This window comes from Corvus brachyrhynchos, unplaced genomic scaffold (assembly GCF_000691975.1).
Source record: "Corvus brachyrhynchos isolate BGI_N302 unplaced genomic scaffold, ASM69197v1 scaffold346, whole genome shotgun sequence".
NCBI classification, from domain to species: domain Eukaryota; kingdom Metazoa; phylum Chordata; class Aves; order Passeriformes; family Corvidae; genus Corvus; species Corvus brachyrhynchos.
In genome coordinates, this window is record NW_008238644.1 from 4,509,241 (window position 1) to 4,517,658 (window position 8,418).

The 8,418-nt window shown below is 45.0% G+C and overlaps 1 long non-coding RNA gene across 1 annotated transcript; it reads right to left on the reverse strand.

Annotated features, from left to right (window-relative positions):
• Nucleotides 1-1,217: 1,217 nt before the first annotated feature.
• Nucleotides 1,218-8,038, reverse strand: LOC108447483. Its single transcript, XR_001863087.1, has 3 exons — nucleotides 5,419-8,038; nucleotides 4,989-5,042; nucleotides 1,218-2,060 (listed from the first exon to the last, which is right to left on the reverse strand). It is a non-coding gene; the product is annotated as an uncharacterized LOC108447483 (long non-coding RNA).
• Nucleotides 8,039-8,418: the final 380 nt, after the last annotated feature.

Here is an 8,418-nt window from a genome sequence, read left to right on the forward strand (position 1 = left end):
CCCTACTGCCTGGTAACGGCGTGCAGGGTCCAGCCCAGTTTAGCATTCCCTTCCCAGCAGAGCAGCCTGGGGAAGCAGCAGCTCCAGACAACACAGGCATGTACAAGAATCAGGGATTTCTAATTGCAGTGTCCCATTTGAGCTTTCTGGTGCAATAAATGCGCTGGGTTTGATTCCTGCAGCACAAAGCATAGGGCTGCAAGGATCCAGCAGAGTGCCAGGAACAAGGAGAAGGAAAGTGATGTAAAAGATGGTCCAGACAAGGCCTGAAAAGGGACCAAGGACAAGCTGAAGGGTTTTACTGTCTATACTGAATCCTCAGTACTGTTAGGAACCCTGGCTGGGGAACTCAGCTGTGCACACCAGGCCAAAGATAAGAGATGTCCCCCACCCTCCGGGGCTGCCAATTAATCATTGTGCACATGCTGAGGAAAAAGCCCATGCCAGCAAGCCTGCAGCAGTGCCAGCCTGAGAAAAAGGGGAGGTGTCACCCCGTGTAGCTGTTCTGTCATCAACCAGAGCGGGGCTGGGGGATATTGCTGCTCCAGACATCATCGCCCCTCTGACTGACTTCCCTCGCCAGCTCTTGTTCCCTCTCCTACCCAAAACGAGCAGATCTTGCAGAAAAGGAATGTAATTTTAAAAGTTCCAAGTTAATCAAATGCTTTAAAAACACAGTGCCTGTGGTACAATGGATCAACTTTGTCCTGGGTGTCAGTCCATTCACTCAGCGAGCTCACACCAGAGATGAATTTGCCCTCGTGCCTTTGTCAATAAAATTCTAGATTAAGAGACTCTATATAGAGCTGGTCCCAGAGGTAATTGCTAGTTAATCAGCCAATTAACTGACCCAACGAGTAGGAAAAGGGGAAGGGGGAAGGAAGGGGGGGAACAAATCAGTCAAGGTACGGTACAACGTAATTCTTTGGGAGTTAATGTTAGAAACCTTTTCAAAGGGGTTGCAGCCTACCTTGACTCACTCCCCTTGTTCTCCTCTTCCCAATTTGTAATTGTTGGTTCCCCTAATTGGCTGATTAACTACTTATTGCAGACAGACCTGGAGGTATGTGGGATCCCCTTAGCCACGTTGATTGCATCGAGGGAAGCAAGGCTGAATGCAGCAGAGCATCTCTGAGGGCTGGCTTTTCCCTACCCAGCCTGATGGCTGCGAGTCAAGCAGGATTTCATTTGAGAAGACCCTTTTCTAAACTAGCTTCTATTTTATTTATGTAATGCTACAAGGAAAGGGAAGGATTTTTTTTTTTTTTTAACACTCTGTTATGCAAACAGAATGATTTTTAGCAGCGAAGTTTGTACACCCCAAACCAACCTATTTCCTGTTCACTGATACATTATCAGCACTATCAGGATATTTTAATGAATGAGCTGTTACAGCTGCCTGATGTTACAATAATAAGTAATGACAATAGAATTAACCTCTATTTTCCTTTGATAGTGTTACCAGGCTGTTTGCTGGGAGATGAGTCCTAAAGGTGAAAAGGGCAAGCTGAGAGAGTTCCCCTCATTTCCACTCCTTGGATTTCTGGGGGGGGCAGAGAGCAGAACTCACCCTTGCATTTGTTGGCCTCACACGAGATTTATGGTAGGTCAGAAGGGAGGTACGAGGGAGTTCTGGTACATCCTGAAACCACACAGCCGAGGAGGAGCCCAAAGCTGCTTTCTGAAGCTTCAAAGAGGAGTTTTGCTGTTGTTCAGCATAAAGGAAATCTTCCAGCCCTGCTTTAACACACCTTGTCCAGCACAGTGGAGATGGAGCTGGCACACGTAAAACGGTGCCATGAGGGCTCCGAGGGCGCTGGGTTTGACCTCTCCAAAACAATACCTGTCAGTGCACACAGGCAGGTTATTTCCTAAAGCTGGTGGATTGTTTTGGTCTCTCACCTTCCTCTGCAGATAATAAATAATATTCTTTTTTCTCTCCTCATTTCTTGAGCTGCAAAAGCAGCAACTTCTCCAGGGAGACGGGCAGAGAATGGAGTTCTCCTGACAGAGCCTCTGTTGAATAAACCCCTTCTTCAAATTCCACTTTTCTCCTTCACCTTCAAAAGAGAGTTTGGGATTTTAATTCGATTTAATATTTGTGATTATTTAGTCCTCCTACCCCTCTTTTCTCTCTCTGCAAAAGGGCAGGCTGAGCCTGGGCAGCCCATCCTCAACTGCATGTAAATCACAATCTGATTAGGCAGTGATATATTCATCTCTAGCTCCTGTATAAAAGTTATTCAAGTATTTTGACAAAATAAGTGCTGTTTACTTTATACATTTTCTGCTAATTCTAAAGATTTCTGCAAACCTAAAGGATCTCATGGAATTTACAGGCTTGTGGCTTTGCTATTGAAAGTATAAAAGCATGCTAAATTAAGTTGATTTGCCTGTGAAAGAAACACGTCCATTATTCATGTCAGGGCCCTGTCACATCAAATTGAGGGAGTGAAGAAAACCCTTTTTTATCAACGTTTAGAAGCAAGGGAAAAACCGACCATTCAGGGACTGAATTTCAATTGGGAGAAAGTCAGCCTGAAAGCAAGGTTAGGGGGAAAAAAAAGAGCTGGGGACATGTCTAATGTTGGAAATCAGCAAAGGGTGGGTTGATTTAACTTTGGCTGGGATCTTTCAAACAGAAAGCCAGGACGAACCTCAAAGTAGCAAGTAGAACACACAGTCTCGATGTCTCTCATGTGTAAACTTGTCACAAGTGGTTAAGCTAATTCAGAGTTAAAACTTTTCAGACCCTGTTCTTCTTGGATGCTTCAAAATAATGATAAAAATTGTTAAATAAAGCATTGCGTTTGTGCTCAGCTAATTTATCCACTGGCTATTGCATGATTTAATTCTTATTAGCAGGCAACGTGTAGGGGGTTTAGACCTTGATGAGCTGACAGAAATTGAAAAAAAAAGGTTGGTTTAGATATGGTTTTTCTTCAGCTGGGGGCTGGCAGGATCAAAAGTAGTCAGGGCAGTTTCCTCTCTACTATAAGATACAGACATATAGATATAGATCATTTATATATAACTTCATGTAGCCAGAAAACCTCCCAATTTTTGTGAGATAGTGTGTGGTAGGTACAGACAAAATAAATGGCACCTGCCATCTTTTAAATAAAAAATTGCTTTGCAGTCTCCCAAGCTATCCCAATATACATAAATAAGAAACTGTAAGGGGAATTTTGTGCATTGGAATTCTTCTCGTTGTCTGACAATAATTTCTCGTGTGTCCTGCTTATTTAGCAAACAAAAAAAGTTTACAGTTCCTCCTCCCTACAGTTGGTTTTTATAAGCCTAAACCAGCACGTTAAGTGGCATTTCACAGTCTTCTGCTCCCAGCCTAATTGGTTTAGACTGGACACGTTGGAGATATTCTTTAAAAGCAGTCCAGTTTTTATGCTGCTGAGGTTATTCTACTGTACAAAGGCTAACTCAGCCACTTAAATCACGTTTCTGGGTACCAGGCCTGCACATCATTTCTGCATGAGATTTGTTTCTCTACCTTTTGTTTCTCCCCAGCCCCGGAGCCTGGGGGTTAACATGTTTTCTGCTTTAAAGCTCTTCTGTGAAAGACACTTTGCCACCTCATCCAGGCTCTCTCTCAAGCTTCCCAACTTCAAAGTCTCAAGCTGGGAAAGCAAATCTTAAGTCCCAAATGCTGGACTTCTATAGGACCCTCCACGAAAGTTAAGTTCTTGTCTTTAATTGAAAATTGCAGCCAATGTAAATAGGAGATAGTTTGCAGCAAGCTTGTCACAAAGGGAATTACCTCGTGGAGTGGCTGCACTGGGGTAAACAGAGGGGATAAAAAAGGGGAAGAAAAAGAGGGAGAAAAAAAGCCAGGAGTAAAAGAGAGAGGCATTGTGCTGTGGAGGTAGCATCAAGACAAGGATTAATGGCTGGAGGAATTGTATTTTCCGTGCTTTCAGCAACTTTACAATCTCCCAAAATAAGTGTTACTAATAAGTGGGCTAGTAAAGAGAGGTCAGGGCATTAAGGGAAATGGAAAAATCAGGCTCTGAAAATAACAGGAGCCTTTTATTCTGTAAAAACCAAGCAAAGTGGTGCTGATCCGTTTATTGTTAGGACTTATATTTGGGTCAAGGAGTGAAGTTTGTTATTTCAAAGAGTTGGCAAGTGATAGGAAGTGATACATACCTACCATAAATGCCATTTTCTGTCAACTTAACTTTCTTCCATGTGCCCATAGTTTATTTATTCCACAGTACCTAGCTGGTGAGGAGAAACTGATTGCACTGTTGGTATTTTATACAGACCTAAGAGTGAAATCCAGGCAGCTGTGCTGGAACAGTGCCAGGCCCTGACAGACCAGAACCAGAGGAGTGGTGGTGGTGGAAAGCAGGGCAGGATCCCTTTCCATTCTCAGATCTCTGCTGCCCTGGGATTGTGGTGTTGGGACAGGCTCACAGAGCATCCTCAGAGCTCTGCAACCACTCAAAAAAACACAGCAGGAGGAAGTGAGGGGAGCCCTGCGGCCTTCCTCCTTTCTCCCACTCCCAGGAGTAGGGGTGAGTTGGGATTTTGGCTTGTTGGACCCCCTGCTCTGGGTCAGAGGATCTCCTTTTTCAGTGAATCTCCTTTTTCAATGAGTCTCCTTTTCCAGCAGGACCTGCAGCTTCAGCAGCTCAGCTGCATCATGGAACTGCACCCTGACACTCTCTAATTTTAGGCTCAGTTTAGTTCCTTTACCAACTCCCTGAATCAGCTTGGATTTGTCTCTTGATGCCTCAAGGACAGAACTCTCTGCCTGCAAAATGGGAGGCAGAACTCTTCCTTCTTTCCCAGCTTCCTGGCCCTTTCCACACAACCCTCAGCATGGAATGGAGACTGTGCTCCTGGGAATCCATTGAGCAACCGGGATACATTTTTTTGTATTAACATTTTTTACTATTTAATTCATTACTATTTAAATGCTTGTTTAAACAAACACACCGACCTCTATTCTGTGTTGAATGGCTCACCTGTGCCAGGTCACATCACTCCATGAGAGCAGAAACAGCTGGAATCTGGATATTCTGAAAAGTAACAGGAGGGATATTACCAGGCAAAAAAAAAAGACAGTTCCACTGCTATCAGTGCACCTACTGCTGGTTTTGTTTGGGTTTGTTTTTTTAATTCATAGCTCAGCATATTCAAAATGCAGGTTTGAATGGAAGCCAGTGGAGCCAGAGTCTAAAAATCTAGTGGAAGTGTAATTGAGTCTGTTCATGAATAATGCAGAATTACAGGAAACCTTGATGGGATTCAGAAAAATATACTCCACGACGTTTTTTTTTTCATATTACATAACCTATTTTTAATAAAATAGAGAATCTGTGAGTTTAAGAGTGCTGCTGACAAAACAGAATCCTACCATTATAGAGCAGGGAATTGCATTTTTTTTGCACTCACTTTTCAGTGGCTTATGGGGTGCATTGATTCAAAACTCCCTCAGAAGTTCCTGCAGCGCGAGTCCATCGGATGTGTCTGTAAGAAACAGAACCGATTAAAAATTCAGAATATATCCTAACTATCCAAATAAACTAACTTAAAATTGTCATTAATTTTGAGAGTTCTAGAAATTACTTCCTCAGCCAAGAACTCATAAAGTCCTCTTTCATCTTCTCCTCTTCCACTTGAATATTTGCATACTTTTTAGGTTCTTGGTTTTAATAGAATTCCCTTTTTTTTTCACTGTCATGGGAAATAATTTAATTGTGCATGGTGTGAGACTCTCTCCGTGTGTACACAAAAAAAACCTCCATGCCTTTTAAACTGGGATCTAAATGAAGCCAGAGGAAGAAAACCCTTTGCTTGAGCCACTGACCATCATTATTCTGCTTACAGTACACACTTGGGAAGTTTTCCTGTTCATAACTCACTGTCTGCAGAGCACTGCACCTCTCAAAGATATGCAAGTTCATTCCAGCGTTTATCTGCTCTTTTCTCCTCAGGAGTTCAACTGTTTTTCCGCCTGATGGTTAGAATGAATTGGAGATTTTGAACTCATCCATCAGATTTGGAAATGATCCCTGAATTGATGAGAGTGTTTAACAGTTAATTGAACATTTCTTTTGTGAACTTTCATTGTTTCAAAGTGCAAAAATGCCTCACCCAGGGAGGTGGGTAAAGAAGAGAGGATCCAAGGCACGTCTTTGCCCCACAAATATTTTCGTCCTCTAGAGTGCAGCAGACTTTTAAATAACAGGGGCACCACTGTGGTCTCACTCTTGTCTATCACAAGTAAAGAGTGATCTTGAAAGGACTTTCATAGATCCTGAGACCTCCAATGTTCTGCTGCAGGAAATAAACTGTCATTTTTCCAAAAAGTTACAAATTAAACATACACATTCTGCAGCCAACAAGGCTTTCCAAGGGGGCCTGATGGTGCCTGTAAGTATTTAGCTGGTTTTTAATCTTAGTGTAATCTTTGTACCCCACTCTCTTAGTTGACTTTGAAAATTCACACCTGTAACCAAGGAAAAAAAAATGAACGTGGATTTTTTCTTATGCCTCGACAGTCATGAAAAAAAAATCTTCCAGACTTTCTGCTCCTTTATAGCAAATTCAGCTAAGGAGAAATTATTGCTCTCTATTCTAAAACTTCGCCAGATTGCTTACTTGTAGTTCACTTTTCCCCTTTTCACTGAGGTTTGTACAGTTCTTTAAGAACACGACTTGAATTTCTTCGCTGCAGTCTTGTGGAAGGTGTCCCTGCCCATGGCAGGGCTTGGAACGAGATGATCTTTGCAGTCCCTTCCAATCCAAACCCTTCTGTCACTGATCTATGGCAAGGCCTCAGCTCAGTGTCACTGCTTCCCATCACCTCTGGCACCCAGCAGAACAGGGGTGACGTGTCCCAAATGCTGGAACACCTGCACCAAACTCACCTCCTCCTCACAAGGACCTTGGGAAAACTCTTTCTGCCCCGTGGTGCTTTCCCACCGCAGGGCTGCCTGCTCTGCTCCAGTGGCGAGCCTAATTCCCTAATTCCTCTGGACCAGCTCCCTTTATTTAGTAGCTTTCTTTCTGCAGCACCAAGATCATTCCTCTGTGCTGGATGGTTAATTAACTCTCCTCCCAGGTTTTCCAGGCTCCTGTGGTGTGAGAGGGCTCAGTCCTGCAGCTCGGGCTAAGTAGTCACGTCCCCCAGCCCCGTGAGGTGGAGGTCTGGGCTCAATTTCCCTTGGAAGATTTCAAAACAAAAATAGTTCTTTCTGAGCTGTATTTCTCCCCCACTGTGGGAAAGTGCTGAACATGGATTTTATACTTCCAGGGATGACAAGCAATTTTTTATTTAGCATATATTCTAATTCAGAACAAGCTTTGCTCAGTGCCAGCTTGGTAAAAGGCACTTGGCCCAGGGATAACACTCACATCGCCCTCTCCATCCTGGTTTTCTTGTTCCTCCTGTGCCTGTGCCACAAGAGCACAGGCAAGTGTGCGGTTCTGTGATGAGCCAAGCTGGGAAATTGCTCCAGCTGAAAGAGGATCGTTTCCTTATCTTTGCTGGGCTACTTTTCAGCCAGCCGCAGTTGATGATGTGTTTTACAAGCACCGCAGCCAGAGAAGAGCTGGAAATCAGCAGCAGGGACAAGGGGCTGCCTTTCTGCACGAATCACCCCTGAGTCTCGGCAGAGGAGACGCTTCCTGAAGGATCAGGGGACAGCGAGGCATCCTCAGAGGGAGCCACACTTATTGCAGCCCTCATCTGCTCCCGGAGCTTGCCAACACCAGTTACAGCAGATACATCACAGGAACGCCGCTAGCCACCCCAAAGTCACACACATGCCAACCAAGCCGCTCCCATCCTCTGCATTCCCTGCCGCTCCAGGCGGCGATGGAGCAATGGGAATGAATATCCCGGCGCAAGGCACACACAGGGGTGCCCGGCACCTCACCAGGAGAAACGCAGCCCCCGAGAAATCCACAGCCCCTCACTGAGGTGTATCCCTGCTTATGCTCAGAATGGACAGCGTCAAAATGATTTTCAATTCATTCCCAGTGACAACGGACCCAAAAAGGCAGGGATGGTGCGGAGGGGATTCGATTCTGGGGTACAGCGACTTTCTGTGAGTTTGAAGCACACCCGCTCTTTTTATGGTATTGCAGCCAGCTCTGTGTGGTTACCTGCGTTTCTCTCTATGTGCCAGGCATTGTGTTAAGCACATAAAAGCTTTAATTTCCTGATTTTGCCCCTTTTCCACCCCTTTTCCTTCTCGCCGATCCGCCGCCGGGCCGGGCCCTCCTGCGCCCTCTGCTGTTCGAGTGGGGGAATGGCACCCCCGAGCCCGGCTCCTGTCCCTGCTCCTGTCCCGGCTCCTGTCCCTGTCCCTGCTCCTGTCCCTTTCCCGGCTCCTGTCCCGGCTCCTGTCCCTTTCCCGGCTCCGGCCCCTCTCCTGTCCCGGCTCC